Below are 16,196 nucleotides of genomic sequence, written 5' to 3' on the forward strand. Positions count from 1 at the left end.
AGGTCAACGGAGCAATGCCCGAATTCAGGGTTTTCGAGACACAGTTGACACTTGTATGTTGATGGATTTGGGCTACAAGGGCCTTTTTTGACGTTCGAGAAGAAGGTGGCTGGTGGCACATTCACCTGGGTCAGGTTGGGCGGGGCCTCGGGTTCAGCCGAATGGTGTGCATAATTCCCACTAGCTTGCATATCTCATCTTATAGCAGCAACCTCCGATCACTGCCCCATCCTATTGGAGATAAATGATAATCATAAGGTGTCTTGCAAGCGGGCTTTCAGGTACGAAACAATGTGGGAAACACATGAAAACTATCGGGATACCATCTTGGAGAGGTGGACGGCCAAACATCCGGGGCATATAATGGAGGAGATCCGACGAAAGTTGCCTGAATTGGCCATTGATTTGTCTAGATGGAACAATGACACATTTGGTAGTGTGCGCAAGGAGATAAAGACTCTGAGGCTCGAACTTGAGCGTCTGCGGGGGGGTCCAGGAAGGACAGGACCGTCTCATGCCGAGATCAAGATCAATGATAAACTGGTAGAGATTTACCATAGAGAGGAACTGATGTGGCGACAAAGGTCCAGGATCGAATGGCTATCTGCTGGGGACAAAAACACAAAGTTCTTCCATCTCAGAGCGAGTATTCGGAGGAAAAATAATATGGTGAAGGCTTTGGTAAACTCCCTTGGCAACCTCATTGATGATCCGGGTGACCGTAAGGAGATGGTAAAGGAATTCTACCATAATTTGTGCACTTCCAAGGGAGTAAGTGGAGTTGATGATGTTTTGGTGCATGTACCACAAAAGGCCACACTAGGTATGAATGATATCCTATGCACACCATACACAAGCGAAGAGGTGAAAGTTGCTCTCTTCCAAATGTTCCCGACAAAGGCCCCCGGTCCGGATGGCTTCCCTACACACTTCTATCAAAGACATTGGTATTTATGCAGGGAGGAGATCACTAGAGCGGTACTCAGAATTGTCACGGGAGAGGAGAGTGTAGAAAGCATAAATGATATAGTCTTGGCTTTAATACTAAGGTTAATGAATCCAACTCTTCTTCTTAGTTTAGACCCATAAGTTTATGCAATGCCTATACAAGATAGCCTTAGAGGTGGTTGCAAAGAGGCTCAAGCAGATCCTACTTGATATTATTACTAAGGAACAGTGAACGTTTGTCCCTCGGAGGCGCATCACTATTAGGGCATATTTTGTCCTAAGTGATTTTGGTGATTGATGACAGTACCTCTGCGGACTCATCGTGTACATTGAACATTTCAGATAATACATGGCAAGGCACAAGATGATTCGTCGCCCCTTGGTGGTTTTTGAAGCACGGTGGATTCTATGGTTCTCTTTGGTGGTTTTGGGTCATAGGAAAGTCGTACTATTAAGAGCGGGTCCGCGTCGGAAAGGTTTGGGTGGAATCAACACACACGCACACTTTTTCTTTCCTCCATCTTTTCCATGCAGCAATGGAGCTCCCACATGTTCTCTCTCTGTGTCTGCAAAAAGGTCTAGTGGTAGTACCGCTCGCCCGGCGGTAGTACCGCTCCGGATGGGTGGTAGTACCGCTTCGGGACGGTAGTACCTCTCTCTGAGCGGTTGTACTTCGTCGGACTTTTTGCGAACACTTTTCCAGTGGTGGTAGGCCCGGTAGTAGTGTTTTTACTACCGTGGATTTGTGCCTACCAAGCGGTAGTACCGCTAGGGGCAGCGGTAGTACCACTACCACCAAGCGGTAGTATCGTGCTGAGGGTGTTGTAAGTGGGGATAACGGTTGGATTTGTTCCCTCACTATATGAAGGGTTCTTCCACTCCAAGAACCCTACCTTTGACATTCCAAGACTCCATTGTTGCTCCTAAGCTCATTTAGTGCCCGATCTATCTCCCTAACCAATCAAACTTTTTGATTTCCTAGGGATTGGTTGAGAAGGCCAAGATCTACACTTCCACCAAGAGATATTTGATTCCCCCCCCCCACTAATCCCTTGTGGATCTTGTTACTCTTGGGTGTTTGAGCACCCTAGACGATTGAAGTCACCTCGGAGACATATCCATTGTGGTGAAGCTCCGTGGTATTGTTGGGAGCCTCCGAGCGTTGTGTGGAGATAGCCCCAACCTTGTTTGTAAAGGTCTGCCCGCCGCCTTCAAGGGCACCACTAGTGGAATCACGGCACCTCGCGTTGTGTGAGGGCGTGAGGAGAATACGGTGGCCCTGGTGGCTTGTTGGGGACCACTGTGCCTCCACACTGCTCCAACAGAGACGTACTTCCTGTCAAAGGGAAGGAACTTCGGTAACACATCCTAGTCTTCATCGGTTCCACCTGCGATTATCTCTTACCTTTACTTTGTGTATATTATTGTTATTGTGTATTTCTTGCTTACACTAGTTTTCATGGTAGTTAGCATCATATAGGTTGCTCACCTAGTAGTTTATTTAGAGAACCTTTGTGTTGCTTTCTCTAACTTGTTAAGAAGAGCTGAAAACTGGTAGTTGCCTATTCACCCCCCCCCCTCCAGTCAACCATATCGATCCTTTCAATTGGTATCAGAGCCACGTCTCTTTATTAAGGGTTTCACCATCCGAAGAGTATGGTTGACGATGGAGAGGGAGTCAGTGGACCACCCGAGGTCGCAGCCTTGAATTCAGTCACAAGGGACGACTTGAATGAGGCTATGGCCTCCCTCAGGTCATCCTTGACGAACGAAGTCAAGTCCATGTTTAAAGAGTTGCTTGAGGGGTTGAAAAATTCTCCAAAACCGGAGTTGGCGATTAAACCTACTAACACATAATCGGAGGCCAATTCCACGAAGGAAGCGCCTAAAGGTATGCAACCTTCTTCCCCTCTCAACAATAATGGGACATGAACCTTTGCCTCGGTTCCACCTCCCCTGGTCTATGGAGGACCGGTTCCTACACCGCATATTAATAATCTTGGTCCTCCTCCTAAGCTTGTTAAGGGAGAGTTTGCTAACTAGATGTTTTGCATTAAGTCTCATTTGAATCACAACTCAACAAATTTATGGAGAATCATTGAGCAAGGCTTCTACCCGCATGACCCAAATAACCTCACGCCAAGAGAAGAAGCAGACAATCAATATAATCATTTCGCATTGTTCATTCTTCAGTCTGCAGTGCCTCCTGAAGATCTTCCTCACTTGCGTACTTTCACTCGTGCCAAGGGCTGTTGGGAGCACATCATGGTGTTGTACAAGTGAAGATCTAGCATTCAACAGTCCAACTATGAAGTGGTTCTTGATGAGGCCGATGAGTTTGTGATGAAGGAAGATGGGGACCCTCGAGATCTCTATCGAAGGGTGACTGCTCTTGTTGTTTCTCTCAAGGATCACATGAGCAAGGATGTTGATGACACATGGAGCAAGCGCAGGTTTCTCAAGGCCATCATGCCATTCAACAAAGCCATGTCATCTGTCATTCGTCAACGGCCAGATTTTCACTCCTTGTCCTCCGGTGGAGTGTTGTATGAATTCATTGCAATGAATATCATGAACAAGACTGCCGATAATGCTCTTGCTCGCGTTCGGTCAAAGACAGCTTCACCCAACCTTGCCTTAAAAGCCAAGGTTGTTTCTGATGAAGAAGAGGAAGAGGAAGAGGATGGCTGCCCTGAAGACACTAAGTATGTTTATCACGAGCACATGGCTCTTGCGTCAAGGCAATTCTAGGGTAACAAGAGAAACTCAAGGCCCAACTTCTCCAAGAATAACTTGAGTGGGTCCAAGACCAAGCAGCGTGTGAGGACATGCTATAACTTCGATAATGTGAGTCACTTTGTGGCAGATTGTCCTTATGAGAAGAGGGAAGACAACGGTGGCAAGCTCATTCACAAAGACAAAGCCAAGTCTTTCCCAAACAAGAACAACTTTGTCAAGAAACCCCATCCAAAGGGTATGGTGGCACTTGAAGAGTACACCTCTGATGATGACGATGATGATACGGTTGCAACGGCTACTGTAGCCATTGCCACCTACTCTCCCAAGGTGTCTCTCTTCCGGGGCCCCAACAACAACCGCATCTCCAAGTGCCTTATGGACAAAGGTATCGATCAGGTCCAACATTAAGACCACCATCACTACTGCTCCTTCATTGTTAAACTGTGTTGATGATAGTGATGTTGTGGAACTTAATGAGCATGATTTTGACAAATTTCTGTGTAAAATCAAAGAAGAATCCAAGAAGCATTTTGTTGCTCTTTTGGAACAACTCGGTGAAGCTAATGACCTCATTGAGTCTCATCAGGAGACTATCTCCGAGTTGCAAGGACATAGTCGTGACTATGCCGATGAGATTGCTGAATTATATATTGCTCTAGAAGAAGAGCGTAGTCTTTGTTTGGCTCTTGAGGAGTCACACAACGATGATTGTGCTAAATTACAAAAAGTGCTAGATCACGCAATTGTCCTTACCCATGTGCTTAAGTCTGAAAAGGTTGCACTTAGGGTTGGCCATGAAAGACTCAAGGGAGATTTTAATACACTTTACAAGGCCCACAAGGTCTTGAAAGGTGCACATTTCTACCTAAAGGAGTCTCATGATCAACTCCAAGCAAAGCTTACCAAGGAGATCTCTACATGTCCTCCTTTTGTTTTAATTGATAATGCTTGTGCAACTAACCCTTGTTGTGAGCATGTACATCTTGTGAAGGAAAATGCTAAGTTGAAGGATCAACTTGAGAAGGGCCTTGTGTCATGCATCCAAGGCGAGAAGAACCTAAATGACCTTTTGAGTAATCAAAAAGAAGTTGTAGGAAAGGAGGGACTTGGACTTACATCCCAGTCGAAAAGAAAAAGGAAGAACAGGAACAAGCGATCGCTTACTCTCAAGGACATGTTTTTCAAAGAGGGCGAGGCGACTCAGAAGGAGAACAATAACAAGGTAGGGATGGTAATGCCAAGAAGGGCAAAACCATCCCGACCAACACAGCCGACGAATTTAATCCTTCTTATGTATTATGTCGTGCTGGTGATGGGCATGTCTATGCCATATTTGTTGGTTCTTATTATGAGTCCATTGAATGGGCTATTTGGGTTCCTAAGACCCTTGTTTCTAACATCAAAGGACCCATTCAAGAATGGGTACCTAAAACCAAGCCTTGACCTATTGCAGGAGTTTGCTTCCGGTGGGGTGTCATGGTTGCTCGATAGTGGAGCAACAAATCATATGACCGGAAGCAAGGACTTGGTGGTGGATGTGCATCCTACCCATCTATGACCACCCATGTACAATTTGCTAATGCTTCAACGTCTAAGGTACCGGGATTTGGTAAGGTGGTCATCTCTCAAGATTTATCTGTTGAGAAGGTCATGCTTGTTGAGTCCCTTGCTTACAATTTACTTTCTGTTCGTCAACTTGCAATTATGGGCTTTCCCACATTCTTTAATCTTGATATCGTGGCCCTTTTGTGGATCAAGACTCTTGAAGTAGCCTATGTTGGATATGTCGAAAATGGTCTCTATGTGGTGAACTTTTCACAACGACCCACTAAGACCGCGACTTGTCTAATGGCTAAAGTTGATGTGGGCTGGCTTTGGCATCACCGACTAGCCCATGTCAATATGAGATCTTTGCAAAGTCCTCTCAAAGGGGACCATGTTCGTGGACTAGCAAATGTGAGTTTTGCCATAGATCGTGCTTGCGGTGATTGTATTGAAGGGAAGATTCATGAAACTGCTCATCGTCTCACGACTCTCATTTGCACTAAGAGGCCCTTGGAGCTCCTTCACATGGATCTCTTTGGTCCTCCATCTTGTGATAGTCTTGGAGGCAGAAAGTATTGCTTGGTGATTGTTGACGATTACTCAAGATACACTTGGGTATATTTCTTCAAGAGGAAGAGTGAGACTCAACAAACCATCATCAACTTTGCTAATGAAGCTCAACGTCAACATGAAGCAAAGATTTTGATGATTAGAAGTGACAACGGCACCGAGTTGAAGAACTACACCCTCGATGAGTTTCTCAGTGATGAGGGGATCAAGCATCAATATTCAACACCATACACCCCTCAACAAAATGGTGTGGAGGAAAGGAAGAACCGAACATTGATGGACGCGGCAAGAACAATGATGGCGGAATTCAAATCTCCGTACAACTTTTGGGCCGAAGCCATCAACACAGCATGTCATGCATCCAATCGGCTCTATATTCGTAAAGGCTTGAACAAGACTCCATATGAGATCCTTACCGGAAACAAGCCCAACCTCAAGTACTTGTTTTTTCGGGTGTATGTGTTTAATTCTCAAGAAAGGTGCCCGTCTAGCTAAATTTGATTCTAGAGCTCAAGAGGGCATATTTGTTGGTTATGCTACAAACTCTCATGCTTACCGTGTCCTCAACAAGTCCACCGGACTCATTGAGGAGACGTGTAACATGGAGTTTGATGAAAATAATGTCTCCTAGGTGGAGCAAAGTGGTCTTTGTGATGTAGGTGATAAAATTCCTCCCCAAGCCATAAGAAGAATGGGGATTGGTCAAATACTCCCCATTGAGGAACCCCTTGTGGCTGAAGGAGAAGGACAATGCTCTATTCAAGTGGAGCCATCACCCTCGCTAGCCCCACATGCTTCCGATGAACAAAGTGAAGACCCTCAACCAGCTGAACAGGATCAAGGACGAGATCAACCACGCGAAGATGGTGATGCAATGATGCCCAAGTTCTAACACTAGGTTTGGAATCTGCTCAAGATCAAGTGCAGCCACAAGATCAAGATCAAGAAAAGCCACAAGATAAAGAACAAACCAGTGAGCTTGCTCAAGACGAAGATAAAGTTGATCAGGTGGTTTCTCCTCAATTTCCTACTGCAGCACCTAAAAGGGGTCGCGGTGCCAAGGCAGGGTCAAACACCAAGGACAAGGCCAAACAACGTGATCAAGTTGATGCTCCTCAATTAACTAGCGCGGAACTCTTGGAGCGTCGTGCAGCCAAGATAGCATCCAAGCTAAGGGTCAAATCACATCTTATGAAGAATGTGCTTGGAAGCTTAAAAAGGGGAGTATCCACTCGTCAACAAATTTCAAATTATTGTGAGGATCACGCGTTTGTTTCGTATCGTGAACCTCAACATGTACAGGAAGCGATCGATGATGAGGATTGGCTTATGGCCATGCATGAAGAACTGAACAAGTTCGAGCGCAATCAAGTTTGGGAATTAGTGCCAAGACCAAAGGTGGAACATAATGTCATTGGGACCAAATGGATCTTCAAAAACAAGCAAGACGCCAATGGGATTGTGGTTCGAAAGAAGGCAAGACCGATGGCTCAAGGCTACTCCCAAGTCGAGGGTATCAATTACGGTGAAACCTTCGCCCCTGTTGCTCGTCTTGAATCAATTCACATGTTGCTTGCATTTGCCTCTCATCATGATTTCAAATTACAATAAATGGATGTGAAGAGTGCATTTCTTAACGGTCCTTTAAATGAGTTGGTATATGTCAAACAACCCCCAGGGTTCGAACATCCCAAGCTCCCCAATCATGTATACAAACTCAACAAGGCGCTCTATGGCCTTAAACAAGCCCCACGTGTGTGGTATGAGTACCTTACCGAGTTGTTGCAAGATCGTGGGTTTGAAATTGGGAAGATCGATCCCACCCTTTTTACCAAAAAAGTCATAGGGGATTTGTTCATAGCCAACTATATGTTGATGATATCATTTTTGGTTCTCCTAACGAATCTTTCAATGAAGAATTTGCTGCACTAATGATCGAAAATTTGAGATGTCAATGATGGGTGAGATGAAGTTCTTCCTCGGATTCGAGATTAAACAAGGCTTAGAAGGAACCTACATCAAAAAAGCCAAGTACGCCCAAGACATGCTCAAGAGGTTCGAGCTAGAGGACGTCAAGCCGGTTAAATTTTCCATGCCAACCAGATGCAAGCTTGACAGTGATCCCGATGGTAAAGCAGTGGATCAAAAGGTATATCGCTCCATGATTGGATCCCTTCTTTACCTTTGTGCATCTAGATCGGCAATCATGTTGAGTGTAGGGATTTGTGCACGGTTTCAATCTGCACCAAAAGAAAGCCACCTTGCGGCTGTTAAACGAATCTTTCGATATTTGGCTCATACCCAGAACTCTGGCCTATGATATCCCAAAGGAGCAAGCTTCAATCTGGTGGGCTATTCTGACTCAGATTGGGCAGGAGACTGTGTGGAGAGGAAGTCAACGTCTGGAGGATGTCAGTTTCTTGGTCGTTCACTCGTAAGTTGGTCTTCAAAGAAGCAAAACTGTATCTCACTATCTTCCACCGAGGCTGAGTATGTTACAACTGCAAGTTGTTGTGCACATTTGTTATGGATGAAGCAAACTTTAAAGGATTACGGTGTCACTTGTGACAAAGTGCCTCTTCTATGTGACAATCCAAGTGCTATCAAGATTTCCCTCAATCCGGTGCAACATAGCAAAACCAAGCATATTGATATTCGTCATCACTTCATTCGTGAGCATATCAAGCATGGATATTGAGGTCAAATTCATCAACACTCAAGAGCAACTTGCAGATATTTTCACCAAGCCCCTAGATGAAGCAAGGTTCCGAGAGTAAAAGGCATGAGCTAAATATCATTGATTCAAGTAATGTGGATTGAAACTAGGCACTCTGCACCTCACTGTGCATTATATCTTGCTCTAGGTGTAGGCATGGACATAGGGGGAGTGTTGTTCAACCAATGAACTTTCCCTCCCCCCATTATGCATAAATCGATCAAGTCTTTCACATTAGCCATTATTGATGACACTTGTGCTTCAAATATGAGCTTTGGTCATGAACCCAAGGATAATTCTTCGCGGTGTCATACCATTTGTCTCAAACATAGGTGGCTCCGGCCACCGCCCCCTTCCTGCAAAAGAAGGTTATGACAATACCAGCCAGTATATTTTGTTTGAGTTTCTATTCTAATAATGTCTGATATGTGTCCATAGTGATTTCTCGTAGTTTTGGCAATTTCTGAATTTTATCTAAATTTTTCTGGCACGGTACTTGTCGTGGTGACGATTCCGACAATAGAAAGAGGGTAGGATAACGGAGCATGATTTATCAAGATGCACATGGGTGACACGGTGGTTTTAGCGAGTTCAGGCCTCTCACAGTGGAGATAACAACCCTACGTCTCGTGCTCCGGAGAGGCTTTGTTTTATCTGTCATGGACATGAGTTACATGGTATAGAGAGAGCCAGAGCTCCAGGGAAGGAATGAGCCCGTAGGGGGAGAAGAAGAAAAGATGTCCCTAGCTATGTGGAGGGGGGTGGCTTATATAGAGTGTGCCACCTCCTCACCTCTTATGTTACAAGATGGGGCATTGATGCCATAATGTCAGCCCACTACAGATGTCTTGCCGACTGTTGGTATTTGCATGACCGAGTGAGTCATACAGCCGAGTGGTTGACTGTCATCTGAGTGGATGGAATGTACTTGTCTGAGTGGATCCGTACCGAGTGGATTAGATGTTTTCACGATCCAGTAGGAATTTCCCTTGTAACCCTTAAACTAATAATGAGGTGCCCTTGGGTAGGACGTATTGGTCAGACCTATGACCCTACCCTAGGGCTATATCCCCGTCATTAGCCCCCGAATGGATCAGGGTCCGAGTGGTGAAGGTGTCGATGTAAATCTTGTAGCAGCAGACCAAACTTGAACGTGCTTCAGGGCCTTGCAAAATTATGCGTTGATTGAAGTCTTCATCATTCGCCCTGATCGATTCCGCTGAGTAGTACGTCCGAGTGAACTTAAGAATTGAAGTAGATCCGAGTGACCAACAGGATCTTGAGACTCTGACTAACTGCTGGTAGTCGGTTGGAATCTGTTGAATCTGTTGAACTTGGATGTTGTTGGTGGACCTGACCAAGCAGAATGTTTCTTTTTTGTTTTTCTCTTCTAGTGGGGGCACGCTAAGTGCACCCACTGGGTGTAGTCCCCGAGCCTCTGTCGGACTAGATGAGTCCGGCAGAGGGTTTAAGTCATCCAATGCTCGTCATGTTGAATGTTTGTTGTATCTGCATTATATGATTTCTAGATCAAAGTCAAGTCTCTAAGAGTTGTTTTTAGCTTAGGCGATACGGGGTCGCAGCTAAGTTCCCGAGTGTAGAGCGTGTCTGTACTCGGAGTAGTTTTTAACTTAGGCGATATGGAGCCGCAGCTAAGCCCCCGAGTGTGGAGCGTGTCCGTACTCGGAGTTGTTTTAACTTAGGCGATACAGAGTCGCAGCTAAGCCTCCGAGTGCGGAGCATGTTCGCACTCAGAGTTGTTCTTAACTTAGGCGATACGGAGTCGCAACTAAGTCCTCAAGTGTGGAGCATGTCCGCACTGGGAGTTGTTTTTAACTTAGGCGATACGGAGTCGCAGCTAAGTCCCCGAGTGTGGAGCATGTCCGCAGTCGGAGTTGTTTTTAACTTAGGCGATACGGAGTCGCAGCTAAGGCCCCGAGTGTGGAGCATGTCCGCACTCGGAGTTGTTTTTAACTTAGACGATACGGAGTCGCAGCTAAGCCTCCGAGTGCGGAGCATGTCCGCACTCAGAGTTGTTCTTAACTTAGGCGATACGGAGTCACAACTAAGTCCTCAAGTGTGGAGCATGTCCGCACTCGGAGTTGTTTTTAACTTAGGCGATACGGAGTCGCAGCTAAGTCCCCGAGTGTGGAGCATGTCCGCACTCGGAGTTGTTTTTAACTTAGGCGATACGGAGTCGCAGCTAAGCCCCCAAGTGTGGAGCATGTCCGCACTCGGAGTTGTTTTTAACTTAGGCGATACGGAGTCGCAGCTAAGTCCCTGAGTGTGGAGCATGTCCGCACTCGGAGTTGTTTTTAACTTAGGCGATACGGAGTCGCAGCTAAGCCCCCGAGTGTGGAGCATGTCCGCACTCGGAGTTGTTTTTAACTTAGACGATACGGAGTCGCAGCTAAGTCCCCGAGTGTGGAGCATGTCCGCACTCGGAGTTGTTTTTAACTTAGGCGATACGGAGTCGCAGCTAAGCCCCCGAGTGTGGAGCATGTCCGCACTCGGAGTTGTTTTTAACTTAGGCGATACGGAGTCGCAGCTAAGGCCCCGAGTGTGGAGCATGTCCGCACTCGGAGTTGTTTTTAACTTAGGCGATACGGAGTCGCAGCTAAGCCCCCGAGTGTGGAGCATGTCCGCACTCGGAGTTGTTTTTAACTTAGGCGATACGGAGTCGCAGCTAAGTCCCCGAGTGTGGAGCATGTCCGCACTCGGAGTTGTTTTTAACTTAGGCGATACGGAGTTGCAGCTAAGCCCCCGAGTGTGGATCATGTCCTCACTCAGAGTTGTTTTTAACTTAGGCGATACAGAATCACAGCTAAGCTGAGCGGTGGCGCGCGGGGTAGCCGAATGATGAAGACGTGCCACACGGAGTGGCGATGCGCATGTCATCTGAGTGAGGTAGACGATTCTGGCTGACTGGCAACGCGCGGGGTGGCCAAGTGATGTATGTCGAGGAGGCGTCCGACCCACTGACGGCCCGCGGGGCGGCCGTGTCCACTATGTCATTGAAGGGGCTTCCGAACACGTGAAAACGCATGAATGATCGTTGCGGCGACTGAGCCTGAGCAGCGACGAGGATGGCGCACGGATGTGTCGAATAACCTGTGTATGAAAAATAGCACAAGCCAGCATAAAAAATTATCAAAGTAATATGATCTTTTCTGAAATAGTTTGTGTAAAATACCCATAGACACCCACTGGGTGTGCCAGGTGGTTGTACTTGTGCAGGATCCGACTGTACTTATGCAAGTGAAGGATTCGACTGAACTCGTTTGAGTACTGGACCAAAACAAAGCGGAAGTGAAGTGTTCCCACATAAAAATAAACAACCAAGTGCAGAGGTACACTCGGTGGCGTGGTCTCCAAGTGAACGTCATGTGCGACTTCCTCGATACTCGGTAATGTAGAAACGATTATTTAATAAAATGGAGTTTGTGAAAAAATGACTTAGCTGCCTGACGACGCGTGGGGCGGTTGAGCGAAGTAGACACGTCCGGCTGAGTGGCGACGTTTTGGGTGGTCAAGCGATGAAGACGCGTCTATCTGAGTGGCGACACGCGGGGCAGCCGAGTGACGACGCGTAGAGCAACCAGGTGACGAAGGAGCCTCCAGCCAAGTGACAACGCGTGAAGCTGCCGAGTGACGAAGGAGCGTCCAATCGAGTGGCGGCACGCGGAGCTGCCGAGTGACGAAGGAGTCTCCAATCGAGTGAGGATGGTGTGTCTTGCTGACTGGCGATGCGCGAAGCTACCGAGTGCGAGTGGCAATGTGCGGAGCTGCCGAGTGATGACGACGCGTCCAGTAGAGCGACAGCGTGCGGGGTAGCCGAGTGACGATGGAGCGTCTGGCTGAGTGACGCCGCGCGGAGCGGTCGAGTGAAGAAGACGCGCCTCACCGAGTGGCGATGTGCGGGGACGGCCGAGTGATGATGACGCGTACAGTAGAACGACGATGCGCGGGGTTGCCGAGTGATGAAGTCACGTCCGGTTGAGTGATGATGCACGGGGCGATCGAGTGATGAAGTCGCGTCCCGTTGTGTAGCAACGCGTGGTGCTGCAGAGTGCCTGCACATTAGTCATCTGGATGAAAATACCACCAAACTAAACCTGAACGTTTTACTTGTCATGTGGACGTTTAGTTGTCCGAGTGACGAGTCTCTTGGTTATAGGGATAATCTGGTTTCCAGCTAGCCGAGTGACCCTGCAAGTTAGCAAGTATAGCCACTATTCTTTGTGCCGGACAAAAACGACCGTGTATTGATGCTAATTAGCCGGATTAAACGTTGGATGGTAATATATGCATGCATGTACAAATTAATTGGCGTAAAAACGGTGGAAACCGAAAGGTAAGCAATTAACTCCTGGAAGGAAGGAAGTAATTACTTCACACATTTGTCCTTACCATGACAAGCGTTGGATATTCCTCACCAATTACCCAATTAATTAGGTGGCCAATCCACCCTTACCAGATTTATGAGGCCCGCGTCTTTCTGTTACCTCTGGTGCGTTGTGTTCGTCTGCGCTCAATGCACAGGACGAGCGCCTGGGGAGGCCGTTTCCACGCATCGGGCGAGCTGCTGGCGAGGCCGTTTCCGACTTCCTCCTGCCCAACACCGACCAGGCTGACCAGGGACCATGCTCGGCGATGGCGCCGTCTCCATCAGCGTTGTCGCCAACCACGCCGTCGTGGACGACACTTCCTTCTGGCACTTTTATAACACCTGGGCCGCCCTGTGCCGCGGTGCGTCGCCCAAACTGCCGGACTTCCGCCACAACTTCTTTGGCGAGTCAACAGCCGTCCTCCGCTTTGCCGGCGGCATGGGCGCCGCCGTGACCTTTGACGCGGACGCGCCCCTTCACGAGAGAATCTTCCACTTCAGCAGGGACGCAATTCGCGAGCGAGATCTCGTCCCTCCAGTCACTGTGCGCGCAGATATGGATCTCGACGACGCGCGCGCGGAAGCAGCTCGACGCTGATGCGACGACGATGCTTCGCCTGGCGGTGAACTGCCGTCACAGGCTGCGCCCGGCGGTCTCCCCTGCCTACTTCGGCAACGCCATCCAGAGCGCGCCCACGATGGCAACGGTGGCGGAGCTGGCGTCCAACGACCTGCGGTGGGCGGCATCCAGGCTAAACGCGAGCCTGGCGGTGTTGCGCAGTAGAGGCCAAGGAAGTGGTTTGGGCAGTGCTTCTTCATCCAGGAGACGAGCCGCCAACCGGAACTAAGGGATGTATCCTTCTGTACGAGCTCGTGTGCATACAAAAGATAAATAAACCATCATTAGATCATTGTCTGATTGTAAAGAAAACAAGATGATAAGAGGAACTCCCTCATCCTTAGTATTTTGTCCACCCGTAGGTGGTGTGATGGCCAAGACTCCGATAGTCCAATATTTGGTGATGATTGTTTGATCTTTGGGAGATCATCCAAAAGAGTTTGGGTTGCTAAGATTGAAGAAAACCATTTGCATCATGGCTTGATAGACGCCGATGCCCCATGGTGGGCGCCAGCTCCGCCACCGTCGCCATCGTGGGCGCGCTCTGGATGGCGTTGCCGAAGTAGGCAGGGGAGACCGCCGGGCGCAGCCTGTGATGGAAGTTCACCGCCAGGCGAAGCGTCGTCGTCGCGTCGGCGTCGAGCTACTTCCGCGCGCGCGTTCTATAAGCCTGACAATAGATGTATAGGGCACGAATGAGATGGGCAGAGTCCTAGCTACGACGAGGTTGTATGAGTTCAGGCCCCTCTGCAGTGGAGGTAAAAGCCCTATGTCTCAGTGCTCTCGGTGCTTGTTGCCGAGTGGAATATGGAGTACAATGATTTGCTAACCCCTTTACGAGTGGGGGAGGGCGGCTTATATAGAGTGCGCTGCCCTCCACAACGGTTCTGGTACAGGGGCGGAGTAGTGGCGATTGAATGCATACGTTACAGGTAACGTATGCCCTTAATGCTAATAAATACACCCGGAAACGTACGACCGTTTCCCTCCTGGGGGGTTACGATGTACCGAGTGGTATACAGTTGGTTGACTCGATGTCCTCCGAATGCTAGTCGCCGACTGGAGGACCGAAGGTATGTTACCGACTGGAAGACATGGATTCCTTAATTCAGTCGGAGTTGACTAAGGGTATTGTCCTTTGTGGGGGGTAGTCCTTTGGTAGGACCTATAGGGCAGGCCTATGACCCTACCCTAGGACTATAACCCCATCATTAGTCCCCGAATGGATTGAGGTTGGAACGACGAAGCGATGTTTGAAGTTGAATCCGACTGGAACAGATTCGGCTTGGCCGTTGCTTGCCTGAGTCCATTTTGACTTTTCTGATCGTCGATCCGAGTGGAAGTACTCGCGGAACGGACTGTCGGGAGCCGAGTGTTTCCGCGGCATCTTCTGACGCGACCGGTCAACTGACAGCGGCGGATTTTCCGGGATACTCAAATTTCGGTTTCCGCACGCCCAGCGGGGATGACGCCAGTGCGCTCGAGTAGCGCCTGATGCCTCGATTCTCGCGCCTTCAACCTCTCCACTAATATCGCCGCGGTGGGTCAGGGGGATAAGGTTTCGGGGCCACCCGCTAGTGACCTAGTCGGAACCCTATTTAAATCTCGGCGACGAGGCTTCTCCGATACGCTCGCCGAATCCTTTGCTCTCGCTTGCTCCGCCCTTCTTGCCACCTCCAGCGCTCCTACACTCCTCCCTTCTCCTTCCTCCCGAGGGGCTCGCAACCGCCGCCATGACCAAGGGCCAGACCAGCAAGATGGAGGCGAGGAAGAAGAAGGGGAAGACGGCGGCGCCTGCTCAGCGGCGGCAGCGGCCGCTGCCAGCGGGATGGATCCAAGGAGACTTCCTCCCCTCCATGGTGACGGAGGGGGACCTGCTGCAGCTGGTGGAGCACGGGATGATCGTGCACAAGTCCTGGAGGCTGCCGGCGGAGAACGAGGTCGAGCCAGCGCCTCGGGAGGGGGAGTGCGTCCTGCTGCTCAGCCACGTCCACCGAGGTTTTTCTTTGCCCCCGCATCCTTTCTTCAAGGGCATCATGAACCACTTCGGGGCTCAACTCCACCATTTTCCTCCGAATTCCATCGCCCATCTTTCTGCCTTTATTGTTTTGTGCGAGTGTTTCATCGGCTGCCCTCCCCATTGGGGTTTGTTCAAACACATCTTTTTCGCCAGATCCCAAACCATCAAACAACTTAGCCAGTCGGATGATAATACGCATCTCCTCTAGCTCTGCGGGGGCTTAGGTTTCCAGAAAAAGAGTCGGAGTAGCTATCCTGCTCTCCAGTTAAGCGAGTCGGTTAGGAACTGGCAGTCGACGTGGTTCTACTGCCAGGATATCGCCTGTCCGAATGCGTCGACTGGGCTGCCTCCTTTTAGTCTAGATCGGCCCGCCCCGCCTAAGCAGCTCGCGCTCTCAAAGGCGTAGAAGAACGACATCCAGCCCTTGGTTGAGGCACTCGCGGACGTCGTGAGGAGGGGGGTCACCGGCATAGATTTGCTGGAAGTCTTCCTTGGTCGGCGGATCCAGCCTCTGCAGGCTCGCGACCATGCCATGTGGCACTACACGGGGCCCGAAGACTCCACTCGGACCATCGTGGTGGGCGTGACTGAGGAGAGGGTGACCTCGTGGGTGCTCCAAATCACGGGCCCCTGCGAGAATCCCAAAGGAGCT

The sequence above is a fragment of the Hordeum vulgare genome, chromosome 1H (genome assembly GCF_904849725.1).
Source record: "Hordeum vulgare subsp. vulgare chromosome 1H, MorexV3_pseudomolecules_assembly, whole genome shotgun sequence".
NCBI classification, from domain to species: domain Eukaryota; kingdom Viridiplantae; phylum Streptophyta; class Magnoliopsida; order Poales; family Poaceae; genus Hordeum; species Hordeum vulgare.